The sequence below is a fragment of the Lutra lutra genome, chromosome 4, assembly GCF_902655055.1.
Source record: "Lutra lutra chromosome 4, mLutLut1.2, whole genome shotgun sequence".
Taxonomy (NCBI): Eukaryota; Metazoa; Chordata; class Mammalia; order Carnivora; family Mustelidae; genus Lutra; species Lutra lutra.
Window position 1 is genome coordinate 149,798,944 of NC_062281.1, and position 13,496 is coordinate 149,812,439.

The following is a 13,496-nucleotide window of genomic DNA, read 5'->3' on the forward strand; positions in this document are numbered from 1 at the left end:
ATCAGCTTAAAATTGTAAGACATCGGGCGCCTGGGTGGCTCAGTGGGTTAAGCCGCTGCCTTCGGCTCAGGTCATGATCTCGGAGTCCTGGGATCGAGCCCCGCATCGGGCTCTCTGCTCTCTCGGGGAGCCTGTTTCCTCCTCTCTCTCTGCCTGCCTCTCTGCCTGCTTGTGATCTCTCTGTCAAATAAAAAAAAAAAAATCTTAAAAAAAAAATTGTAAGACATCTTCTCCTACAAAAATATCTTTAGGTTTTAAGAAAGTAAATCTCTTTAAAGAAAAATATCAAGAAAATTAATTTTAGATCTGTAAGTGGACATAACAAAATGGAAAAAGCAGTGGGTAAATCTCTGAAAACTGAGGAATACAACTCTTAGCCCTTACAAAGCCCTTAATAAAATATTTTCTTTATGCAGTTGATTCCCATGAGCTAGATCAGCAGATATTGTTTAAATTAGCTTGAATAGAAAGGAAATTAAAATAGGCATGATTCCCTGGCCAGTGTCTTCAGGAATTTAACGTGGCACTCTTTATTTCAGTTTCTGTGCCAACTGGTGTTTTCTTTGCAGGATTCAGGTCGTTGGTCTAAGAAATGCTTAGGTTCTCACAAGACAAAGGAAGCAACAGAGAAAGAAGACAATATATATTTTAAAGAGAGTAATGGAAGTTTCAGGGCCTAGTGAATATTCCCAAATGATCCACACATTTGATGTTTGTGTTACACAGAAAGAAAAGTAAAAGGCCCTGGCCCCCTTCTAGACGCCTGGGTTTCAATCCCATCTTAGCCACTAATTTAATGTGTCACTCAGGTAAGTGACAGCTGGGAGGTTCACCGTCCCCACTGGCTAAATGAAGGAATTTTGATTTCCATAACCACTTTCCAGCAATGTGAGACACACCCAATCAAGAATAACTATAATTGGCAAAAGCAGCTGTCCATGTAAGTTAGAAGGCACCTGCCTACCATGGGCACCAGAGCCCTTCCTGCTCTAAGAATCTATGATTTCATGATTTAAGCTCCTTGCACTGCAGATGGCCACACAATTAGCAGAGATGCATACAGAGGGCCATTAAAGTCCCTGAATTATGCTTAGAACATCACAGCACAGGCCGTATAAGCCAAGCTGGTGTAAACGCCTACCTGCCCTTTTAGGCAATGAGTACCCTGGTTAATTAAATATCCATGTGACCATCACTAAGCTCATTATAATTGTAAATATGGAGTTTGTATTCTTAAGAAATGCTTAATGCAACTTTTTAATATATTGAACACAATTTAAACCATCCTGGCTCAGTATTCTCTTTTCCTCACTTTATTGTTATTTTTATAACTAACAAAGCAATGAATGTGGATTGTCATAGATGACTATACAGCACACATTCACTATCTCCTTCCATATCCTCCATGACCTCCCAGCTTCACTGATATTGGACTTAGCCATGTGGCTTGCTTCAGCTAACAGAAAGTGGGCAAAAAGGAGAGCATACTGGTTCCAAACCTCGGTCTGAAAAAACTTCCCATGTTCCCATTTGCCCCAACCTCTGCCATGAGAAGAACAGATCTCTGGTAGGACCTGCCTCTCTAGGATGCGTTCCAGAATGCAACACATCAAGTGGCCCTGCATTGGGTCCCCCACCCTAACTCTTTGGGGTGCACACGAACACACATGGTATGGTACTCGGATCAGCAGTTCCAGGAGAAGCCGGCATCACTACTTTAAAAACCGCCAGGGAGCCCTGTGCAGTGGGGAGAAGAGACCACCCACCTGGACCTTAGGAAGTGTAAGCCCCCTCAACTAACCTGCAGACCCAGAGGCAGGAAAAATAATACTTAACCTTAGATAGCACTCTGATTTTGTGGTCGTTTGTTTCATGACAAAAGCCAATTAATCCACCTATTGTGACCAGGAAAAATGTACAGAAATCATACGCTTTTAAATATAAGTGCACTCTCTTTATCCCACCCCCAGTGAAAGTAGCTGACAGTCATCATTTCATAGGGAACTTTCTATTCCTTTCTTTGGATCTTCCAAGGATTAAATGAGCAAATGCATGTAAAAAGCACTTAGCAAAGTGATGAGCCTATGATGTAGACACTCATTAAACATTAGCTCTTCTTCTTATATTCTCATGCAAACAAATATCTCAGGCATAGGTTGTTTTTTTTTAATGTATGCACAAATGTGACAATGCTTTACACATTACTCTCGGCTTGCTTTCTTCATGTAATGTAGTATCATAGGTTTTTCTTTAGGCCAACTCATCTTTTTTTTTTTTTTAAGATTTTACTTATTTATTTGTTAGAGAGAAAAAAGAGAGAGCAAGAGTGACACAGAGAGAGAGCACAGAGGGAGCAGGAGAAGCAGACTCTCTACTCAGCAGGGAGAACCCTGAGATCATGACCTGAGCCTGAGGCAGACACCTGAGCAACTAAGCCACCCAGGTACCCAGGACAATTCAACTTTTTAAGAGCATTTCTCTCACTTTTTAATTAGCTGCATGATGTTCCGTGGTTTAAATATACCATAATCTATTTTACCTATTTCCATTGTTGTAGATAAAGAAACTGATAGAGAGCTGAGGTGTTTGTGGAAATATTTGCCGCTCTTCCCTGTCAAGTCATGAGACTCACTCTAGCCAATCAGATATGAGTGGAAGTGACAGGTGCGCAAAACTTTAGAGCTATCTAGTGGTGTTACCTCTCTCTCCCCTCTGGGACACACGACAGCAATATTTCAGACAGGGGGCTACCACTTCAGCCTGAGTTTCAGAGAAAGAGCTAAGGCCTCAATCATGATGAAAATGGGATATTACGCAGCCATCAGAAAACATGAGTACCCAGCTTTTGCATCAACATGGACGGGACTGGAGGACATTATGCTGAGTGAAATAAGTCAAGCAGCAAGAGTCAATTATCATATGGTTTCACTCACTTGTGGAGCATAATGAAAACAGAGGACATTGGGAGAAGGAAGGGAAAAATGAAGGGGGGTGGGGAATCAGAGTCGGAGCCAAACCATGAGAGAATGCAGACTCCGAGAAACAAACAGAGGGTTTTAGAGGGGAAGGGGTTGGGGGGATGGGTGAGCCCAGTGATGGACATTAAGGAGGGCACGTATTACATGGAGCACTGGGTATTATATGCAAGCAATGAATCATGAAACGCTATACCAAAAACTAATGATGTACTATATGGTGACTAACATAACATTATAAAAAAAAAAAGAAAAGAAAAGAAAAAAAATCATGACTGAAATGTAGCATGCACAAGAAATAAACTTATTTGTTCAAAGACTGAGATTTGGGAGGTGGTTTGTTACCACAACCTAATTTAGAGAGTGTTAATACAGTGTTTTAAGACTTTCAAGTGTTTGGATGTTCATTGTAAATATTCATCATCCACTGGTCTGGCCAAGCAACAACATGCTCATCAGTCAAGACATGGGTTGACAGAATAATGGGAAAACAATCTCCTCCCTAACTTCATTTTTTAAAATTATCAGTAGCTTTCTCCCTTACTGCCAAATCACTAGGCAAGGAACCTGATGGTATCACAGAAAAAAGCAAGTCTAATGATGTTGTCCAGTAGGTTGAGGACATCCTCTGTTTGTGGGAAGGTTCTTAGGTAGGTCACGATCATGAGAACGTTGACCCATTTTCACCAAGTTGTCAGCTACGAACACACAGATAAGCAACACGGCACTCATGTCACTGTTTCCAAGAAAAGCCATCATAACTACCTAGAAAACTGCAGGGAAGGCAGGTGCAAAGGAGAGAAAGTAGAGTGAATGGGAACTTAGGAAAGCTAATTCCAGCTTCCCTGGGTATCAGCTCTGGACCTCTGTCTGCTCAGAGAACCACCATGAGGATCCAGTGAGGAACAGCAGGAACAGTTACAACTAATGAGAAAGAACATTTACTTTTTTTTTTATTACACATATAATACATGTGTATAGTAGGAAGTTTTAAAACAAAAAGAGAAACACAAGGAGGAAAATGGAAATTACCCAAACATCACAACTGTTGGTATCTTGATCTTATCAGCCATATGTCCTCCTAGGTAAATGTACACACATAGAATACAAGGCCTTCTGTATGCATTTATTACGTGTGTGCATACATTTATTACAAGTCCCTCCTCCCATGCTCATCCTCTCCATTCTCCCTTTCCAGGTTACCTTTCGGTCCCTCCAAACGTGTCCCATAGTCATGCCCCATAGTCAGACCTTCGTTCATGCATTCCCTCATCCTACAGTGCTCTTTCTCTCCCCACTGACTCCTCTCCCCCTAGCTACTCCTCCTCAGCCTTCACGTTTCAATTTATTCATCACCTCCTTAGAGGAAAAGTCTCTGGCCACTACCTTTGTCAGATGTCTCTTCTGTGTGAGCCCAGAACATCCTGCGCCCCTTCTCATAGCATCATCATACTTGACTCGTCTTGCCCCCGTATTACCTATTTCCCTTGTTATCCCCCAGCTTGCGGGCAGGTTCTGCCGCTTTTAATCACTGATGTTTACCAGTGCCTGGCCCATGGTAAATGCTCCACAATTGTTGAATAAATAAACAACACAGTTAACAAAATGTGCTATCTATATTTCTTCTGAAATCCCCAAGCTACCTGGCACTTCTCAATAAATATCCAGCGAAAGATTAAATATAGAAGAAGATGTAGGACACGGTCACATGTCTCGTGAAGTTTATAAATTATACGGGAAGAAAATATTACCAACAGGAAGCATCAGTATGCAATTTAAGTGCTATGTCCTTTACTTCTGCCTTCCTCACTAATTCTCTTCAAACAGGAAAGGGCAGAACAAAGCCCTTAACTTCAGTTTCCCGTTTATTCTCCCACCGAGCAGATCCTGCAGCACTAGTTGGAAGAAGAAGATGCTAGCAACTTTTTAACATATATACTCTTGAATCTCGGTGGTTCGACACAACACAGTTGATTTCCCATTCAGGCCAAGTCGAATGCAAATACTCCTGGTCAGTGTCCAATCTCCCATGTGGTCATTCCCATTCCTTCCATCTGTGGCTCTGTCCTTTTCTATGTCCCTTACACTTAACCAGGAGATGGGGAGAGATGGTTTTCAGAGCCAGGCCTGTACCTAGCACACATTCCCTTCTCCCCCTCTGCATTGGCTAAAACTCAGCCACGTGGCTGCTCCTAATTACAAAGGAGGCCGGGAACTGTAGCTCAGCTATGCGCACAGGAGGAAAAGGAGTTTGGTGGATACTTTGCAGTTTTTCTGCCACAAGTGTTTGTCACCCATCAGAGTACAGAGAGTATTTTAAGTGATCCCAAGTGCAGATAACTCTAGTTTATGAGTACCGAAAACTCTTGTTGTCTTGACAGAAGACTATCCATCTAACTACCACCGGACCTAAGAAAACATCATCTCAGACTTTCAGATTTTGTGAATAAAGGGTCAATTCCAGAACTGATAAGCCACTAACGTTGGTGACCAACCTCCGGCCAAATTCTTAAAGAGAATACTTAGAGTTAGTTTTTATGAACTTGAAAATAAAGTGATGATTACTACAAGCTACTATGTGCTCTGTAGGAATTATCATAAACTAAGCCAGCATAGCATCTGGCACAGAGTAGACAACAAATTTGTATTGAATGGATGGTCTTCAATTCCATTTTTTTTTTAAGATTTTATTTATTTATTTGACAGACAGAGATCGCAAGTAGGCAGAGAGACAGGCGGAGAGAGAGAAGGAAGCAGGCTCCCTGCTAAGCAGAGAGTCTGATGCGGGGCTCAATCCCAGGACCCTGGGATCATGACCTGAGCCGAAGGCAGAGGCTTTAACCCACTGAGCCACCCAGGCGCCCCTTTAATTCCACTTTAAGGCAACTATCCCATTGATAATTAACTATGACTTCAGAAATTTCTCCTTTAAATATTGCAGAGTTTTCCTCTCTAACCTCTGACCATTGCCCTCATTCTGACCTACAAAGTTACAGACTAAGTCAACCTTCCCATGAGACATTTGCACAACTACTTGAAGACCTCTATTATGCTCTCATGGTCACTTATTCTCCCCCCTGGGTAAAAAAAAAAAAAAATATATGCCCCGTTCCTTCAACTCTTCTCCATGGGACATAATTTGGGGCTTCTCACCATTTGACTGACCCTCTCTGAGCTCTGTTTGGCCAAAAGTGCCTTCCCCCGTTTCATGCCCACAGTGTTCCCAATGAGGTCCAACCAGCAGCATTCAGCAGAATTACCGCTGCCCAGCCCTGAGTATCACCAGAAGTATGTAAGCAAGTGAAGATACTGCCAAAGGGATTCCTGCACTGGGAAAGGGGTAGGACTTGAAGATGACTTCCACTTCATGATCCCAAAAGTTTTGTGGAAGTTCTGAATGCTGAGATTAAGTCACCAGAAGGATGACGGTGTGCACAGCCATTACACATTCCTCCTTGATCAAAACCTAGTCTGTGCATGCTCTCCAATGACTCAGTTCACTTACTTGTATTTCAATTTTCTTCATTTCTGCCTCCTTACTCCAATTGTGACACGAATGCATATTTCCAAGCTGACAATCTGGGGAGGAAAAAAAAAAAAAAAGCAGGTGGAGGGTGAGGAAGAGAGTGAAACATTCCAAAATTGGAAACCAGTCTCAAGCACATAAGAACGAATTTTGCGGAGAGTTGATCCAAGAGAAGGACTTCCACAGGGGCTCTGACATATGACAAAGATTTAATGAGCACCCTCTGGTGCCAAGCACCGTACTAAATGCTGTGGGTTCGGTGAAGACAAGGAACGCCTATCCTGTCTCTTTTAGGTAAAACAGATCTTAAAATAACACATAAAGAAATATGGAATAACCCATTTAGGTAAATTCTGTTGTTACAAAGAAATCTCCGGTTCCCTGGCTTCAGCTTTCCACGAGGGGATATTTGCTAGAGTAATTTCTTGCCCACTTTCTCCATCCCTTATTTCCTTCCCATGAGAAAGGTGTGGGTTATCTGATTGCTGAAGTCAGAAGAAAGACCCAGAATGCCCACCCCAGCCACTGCTCTGTCTTTTCAGAATGAATTTGTCCACAGAATGTACACACACACTGTCTATCTGGAAGTGGCTTGCAAGTGCCCACCTCCGCCAGGGACCCGCAGATAAGTTTAATTCCGAATAAAGTGCTGGGAAACTCGTTGTGCCTGCCAAGCCCTGCGATCTCTCCTCTATCAGAATAACACTGTGATCTCCATTCATCTGACTCCTATATCTAACTTCCAGCTGGTTCTGAGCTCAAGAGGGAAGAGTGTTATTTATTACATTCCTGAGTTCCCAACCGCTATAAAGAAAAAACAGACTTACGAGAAAATATAAGAGGGGAATGTAATTTAGATGGGGGAAGGGTGCAGTATGAAAAAAAAGCCTCTTCAAGTGTCATTAAAGCCAACATCCAAAGGAAATATCAATTGACCAAACAACAGGGAAGAAGTGGGAGGGCTAATATAAAGGTTCTTAGGCAAGAAATAGTTTATCTTGTTTGAGGAACTGAAGAAGTCCAGTGTGGCTGTCATTAGGGCTGGTCACGAAGTATGGATAGCTCTCTGCCTTCCAGGCCAATAGGATTGTACTTCCTGGTCTCCCAGTGGCTAGGGGTGGAGGGTTAAGGGGGATGGGGGAGTGGGCAAGAGACTAGTTTTAACCAATGAATTTCGAGAAGTGACTTGGTACATTCTCTGGCAAAGGAATTTAACTGCCTGGCCAAGACCCTTCAAAGCTTCTTTCTGTCTACCACGAGATCTGTAATGTTCCTGAAAGTAGGTGCTACATTAGGCTGGGTCCCAGAGAAGGCAATGTGATCAGAGGCCCTGCCAACCCTTGATGGATATGGAGTAGGAGCAAGAAATTTTTTTTTTTTGTCTTAAGTCACCAAGATTTTTGTTTGTTTTTTTACTGTAGTAGAACCCAGGCTACCTTGACTGATAGAGTCACACCCAGTATGGCTACAAAATAGTTGGAAAGGTGGTATAGCCCAGATAAGGTGAGATCTTAAAGGCAATGTTAAGAATTTGGATGTCATCCCAAATCCAGTAGGATGCACTTAAGGAGGTTTCAGCAGGGGAGTTTGATATGTCCCAATTTTTATGTATTAAAACAAAGTATTATTACCATCTATTAAAATACCCCCTTAATTCCACTATAGAAAAGGCTACTTTTTAAAAAATTCACTGATAGGCATTTATTGAGCACCTCCTAACCTCCCACATGCCAGGCACTGCCTTAAGCATCAGAGATACAAAAATGAATTAGAAAAAAATAACAATAATTTAATTTAATACTTTATTAATAATAATTTAATACTTTATTAAATGAATTAGACACAGTTCCTGGATTTGGAGTCAGGAATGTAAGAAGACATCTACATGATAGACATTCTCTGCTTCAGGGGTGTACCCAGTAGGGTGAGAGCCAAAGAAAATAATAACTATTTGAGTGCAGGGTGGAGAGGGGGTAACAGAAAGCTTCAGAGGGAACAATTACTGGAGCAGTGTCTTGAGGGGGAAGTAGGAGTTTTCTAGGTGGCATTTTGATTAAGGATAAAATGAAAAGGAAAGACATTAAAACATTAGAGGAATTGAAAAAGTTTAGGGTAGCTGAGACCCTGTGTAGTTCAGGGTATGGTAGACTGAATTACTCTTCGCAAATACTTGTTGCCCAGCCCCACTGACGTCAGGCTTGACAATGCAAACTGCTCTCAGCAGAAGCTTTAAGTACTGCGCTCTTTTCTCTTTGCCATGGCAGTCAGCAATGTTTCAGAAAGGTTCCTAGAGAAATGATGATATTGTGTGAAACAGAGACACAGCCAACTCATAATGCACACACAGTATAAATGAAAAATAATTCTTTGGTTGTCATCACGTAAGATTTTTGGATTGCTACCATGGTGTAACCTAGGCTACACGTGGTTGTGCATTTCCAGCCCTTGACTTCCAGACACATGGTAGGATTGCATTTTCTTGCACCCTTTAAGTAAAACAGGGTCATGTGACTTGTTTTTGGCCAATAATATGGACATGCATGTAATGTGTGTCATTTCTGGGAGGGACCTTCATTTCCAATGTGAAATCATCATGCTTTCTTTCCTCTGTTGAAGTGATTGGGAGGATTATGGAGGCATTTATCAAGAAGAAACCTTCTTCAGATTCAGCCTCTAAATGAGTACATTGAGCAGAAGGCTTCTGACCTTGAACATGGAGTATGAGCCAGAAACAAAGTTTTTTTGTTAAGCCACTGAGATTTTAAAGATTTTGCTTATTTATTTATTTTTTAAGAGAGAGAGAAAGAACACAATCAGAGGGAAGGGCAGAAGAAGAAAGAGAAAGAGGGAGAAAACCAGACTCCCCATTGAGCATGGAGCCCAACATGAGGCTCAACATGAGGTTCCACATGGGGCTTCACACCAGGCTTGACACAGGGCTCAACCTCACAGGGGCTTGATCTCCCAACCCTGAGATCATGACTTGAACTGAAATCAAGAGTTGGAGGCTTAACTGACTGAGCCACCCAGGTGCTCCAAACCACTGAGATTTTAGAATTGTTCAACATGGTGGCAAACCTAGCCCATTCTGACTGATCTAAAAATTAGAACCGAGATACATGGTCATGTAATAACAACAACAAATAAAAGTAAACATTCATTTAGAAGGCAATAACTAAGAACACTTATTTGAAGCTAAAAGGATGGTGATCTATTTGGTGAGCATATTACCTGTGATAATGCAGAAGACATATGAGGAACATATGAGGAACCTAAGGAACTAAACCAAGAGACTGTAAAACAGAATGTTAATAGCTTGTGTTGGTAGCTGTTGGATACATTTGGAAACTTACTACAAAAAAGAGATGAGCTCAGAGAAGATTCGCCCAGTTTGTAAACAGAAATTCAAGTAGGGACAATCTATAAATTCAAAGATTTGTAGGGTTCAAAGAGGTTACTGTTTCTCAGTTTCAACCAGTAAAATATAAAATTATGGCATGTTTTCAGCAAAAAAAAAAAAAAGTCAATTAAAATCAGCCTTGCCTTGAAGTATGTCTCAAGTCAAGGGTATGGCCTCAAACCTATTGCTATAACTTCTGGATAAATGAAGATATTACCCAGCATATGTTCGCAATTGAACAAAATGGGTTTGGAAAAGGGATGAGAAGTATCATTCTCCCACCAAAGCCCAGAAAGCCCAAAGCGCACAAAACCAAGTCAGGAGAGAGAGGACAAGTGAGGGACAATGAATGAGAAAGAGATACCAGCAGGCAAGAAAGCAAGAAAACAAAGATATAGAGCAAAACATGGAAGTAGGTCCGGGAAAGAATCAGCTGTGGCTATTAGCTCATGGAACGCCTGGAATTAAACAGATAAGAAGCCTACATTTTTGTGAGAGTTATACCGCCAAAAGCACATCAGCCTGGATTAAAGGAGACCTTATTCAAGACTTCATATCACTCTGCACCTCCCCCAATTTTTAAAGGCATATTTTAAAACATATTGCCCTATGCCCTCTTCAGATATAGAAAAGGAAGACTTTCTCAGAGAGCAAAGCCAGAGGTCACAGAAAGCAGTGGATAAGGCAGCTACCCCAAGGGGATAGAATCAGTGTCTAATCAGGGTGTTGGATTGGGAGGGGGGGTATCCTCAACATGTCTGCTTAGTGGACTGGTGTCTACTGTGGTTTCCCATTCCTTCATTTTCCAAACAGCGTGCCCACAGCAGTTAGCCTGTCTCCGTTCCACTGGTCCATCTTGAGGGTACACAGGAGAGACGTCTTGCATTTAGAAAAAAGGTCACATCTGGAGCTGATACAGAGTCTACTACGAATCACCCAGAACCTGGAAAGTGAGCTTGACACACTGTGACTTGATAAATCTTTAGGATTGTCCCCCCTGAGGAAAGAATGAGAAAATTCTGTCTGTGGGAAGACAGTAAGCCAAACATTTGGTGAGCAGAAAAGAGACTGCTAGAGTCATTAGTGTTGTTCTCCAAATAGTCCTGGCCCTCTCCCTTTAAGATACTCGGCAGAATTGCAGAGATTTAAAATTGGGCTGTAGCCACATGACTTGCTTTGACCAGTGATACCCGAGCAAAAACTCAGTGTGTCACTTTCAGGTGGATGCTTCGAGAGCCAGTGAATGGTCTGCTGCCTTGTCTCCTCCAGCCAAGACAGTAATGAGAAGTACGTGTCAAGACGAAGCCTTCTTCAGTCCAAGTCCTCAAGTGTCCATGGTGAGCAGAACTCCCCTGCAGACCTTGAGCGGGGACATGTAGCATGAACAACAAATAAACTTCCCTGGGGTAAGCCACTGAGATGTCTGGTTTGTTTGTTAGAGCATAGCCCAGCCTTTCCTGACTGATTCTGGAAGTGAGAGAGGAGGCAGGAGAGCAGGAGTGAGCGTAGGAAAGGAGCCCCCTCTCTCGAGCAAAGGTCTCTGAACTCTTTCCTCATCATAAGGGAAAGCCATGAAGGTTTCCAAGCAGGGGTGTTAACATGAACAGATCTGCTATTTTTTGGATAAAATATGCTATTTCTCAACATAAGGAGAAAATAAGCCTACTAAACCACATAAGGCAGAGAGAAACATACAGAACCCTTAGGCAAAAGATGTGTGTATATATATATACTTGCACACACAAAGTCCTAAGTCTTAAAGTTTCTAAATACAGGAGCTCTGAAAGGAGTTCCAGAGGATCAGACATGGTAATTAGTTCTATCCCACCGTCCAAGTGCCATTCCCCTACAGACACCTAATACTTAACAAGAAAGTCTTCCAGAGCAGAACAGATACAAGGGAATGGAACAAAGACCTGAGGTTAATTTCCAGCTGTGTGACCTGAGTAAGAGTCTTAACCTCTCCGAACCTAGTTCCTCATATGTTAGATCCAAATAAAAATACACACACCTAGAGATGGTTGTGAGGAGAAACAGCATATTTAAATAGCTCAGGTAAATGCCTGGTTGGTGGTAGGTGTTTAATACATGAAATTTATTTTTATTACCGTTAACATAAAAAAAATTATTAAGAATGTCAGCTCCGTGATTACAAAAGAAAATGATTCAGGGCAACAGAATAGAGAATGTTCCCTCCTCAAGGAAAATAACTGGGTATTGTCATCACTCTATCCTCGCACCGCAGCTCAGTGCCTGGCTCACAGGAGCTGCTCAGTTTCCCTCTGCTGCAGGAGGGAAGGAGAGGTGAGTGCGTGGGGTGAAGAAAAGTTGTCAAGATTTCTGACACCAGCTGCTGTTGGGCCCTTGAATCTGAACTCTCAAAGCCACAAATACCGTAAAGCTCCGGGCTATAAACCCAAAGATGAATTCCCCCTAAGTTCAGAAGCTGAAAAGCCAAAATTAGAATCTGAGAACACAAATTGCAGCAAGTCTGACTTCAAACCCCAGTCCTCAACAGGAGGTCCGGGAAAGTGCTGACTTCTGACCCTTTCCTCCTTCATCTTCCTCCCCTCACCGCTCCTCACAGGGGTAAGGACACCTGGTTCTGCCAAGTCACACTCATATTCTGTCATTTCATCGAGGTTCTGGGAAACTTGGAGGGAGGGTAGGAAAGGGGGCTGTGCGGCGACCACCTCCTGGCCCTGGAGGCGACGATGTTCCACTAGCTCAGCCCAGTGAGGTGGGTCTCACCGGCCCCACTTGCAGACCTGAAGGAATTCAAGAGAAGTTCGGCAATTCTCACTTCACACCGTGGCAGCGCTGGGCACGCGAGAACCCACGGTCCCCGATTTGGATATTCCTTCCGCCATACACTTTTGTCCCTAAGGGCTGCGGGGTAGGAGGAGGATAAAATAACCGCAGAAAAAGAACCACTTATATGTGTCTAGCGCTTCCTAGAGGCTACCCAGGATATGGGCCCACCACCTGGCCAGGAGCGGAGAGATCTTAAGTCCTGGTCTCTACCCCTGACTCGCTGCGTGACTTTTTTCTGAGTTATCTGACGCTCTCGGACTTGTTTTCCTGTAAACAAATCAGGTCGGGAGGTGTGGTGTGGTGTGGGGTGGGGTGTGTGTGTGTGTGTGTGTATGTGTCTGTGTGCGCGCCCGCGCGCCCGCGCGTGTGTTTGTGAACTATGGTTGCATGTTGTGCGGGGGCGGGTAGCAGACGATCACCGGGGTTCCCCAAGTTTCGGATTCCCTAAACGCGCATTCACACTGGAAGCTGAGTTGCCCCCTAATTCTACCCCCTATAGAAAAACTTCCCCATCAAGGCAAAACTGAGCCCTCGCACCCTTTCTCCCATGGTCTGGAGGGTGCAGTGGGGGTGCAACGCAGACTTAGCTGAGCACCGAGTTTCGAGCAATGCAAATCACTTGGCTTCTAGGCTCAGCCAAACAGCAGCGCGGACGATCGCTCGTGAACTTGACCAGGAGACAAACTTTGCAGCGTCCTCAACGTGGGGGGCCCGCTCTCCCGAGACCGCCCCTAAACTTAAGCCCACTTTCACTCGCCCCCACAGGGGACTTAAAAGAGCC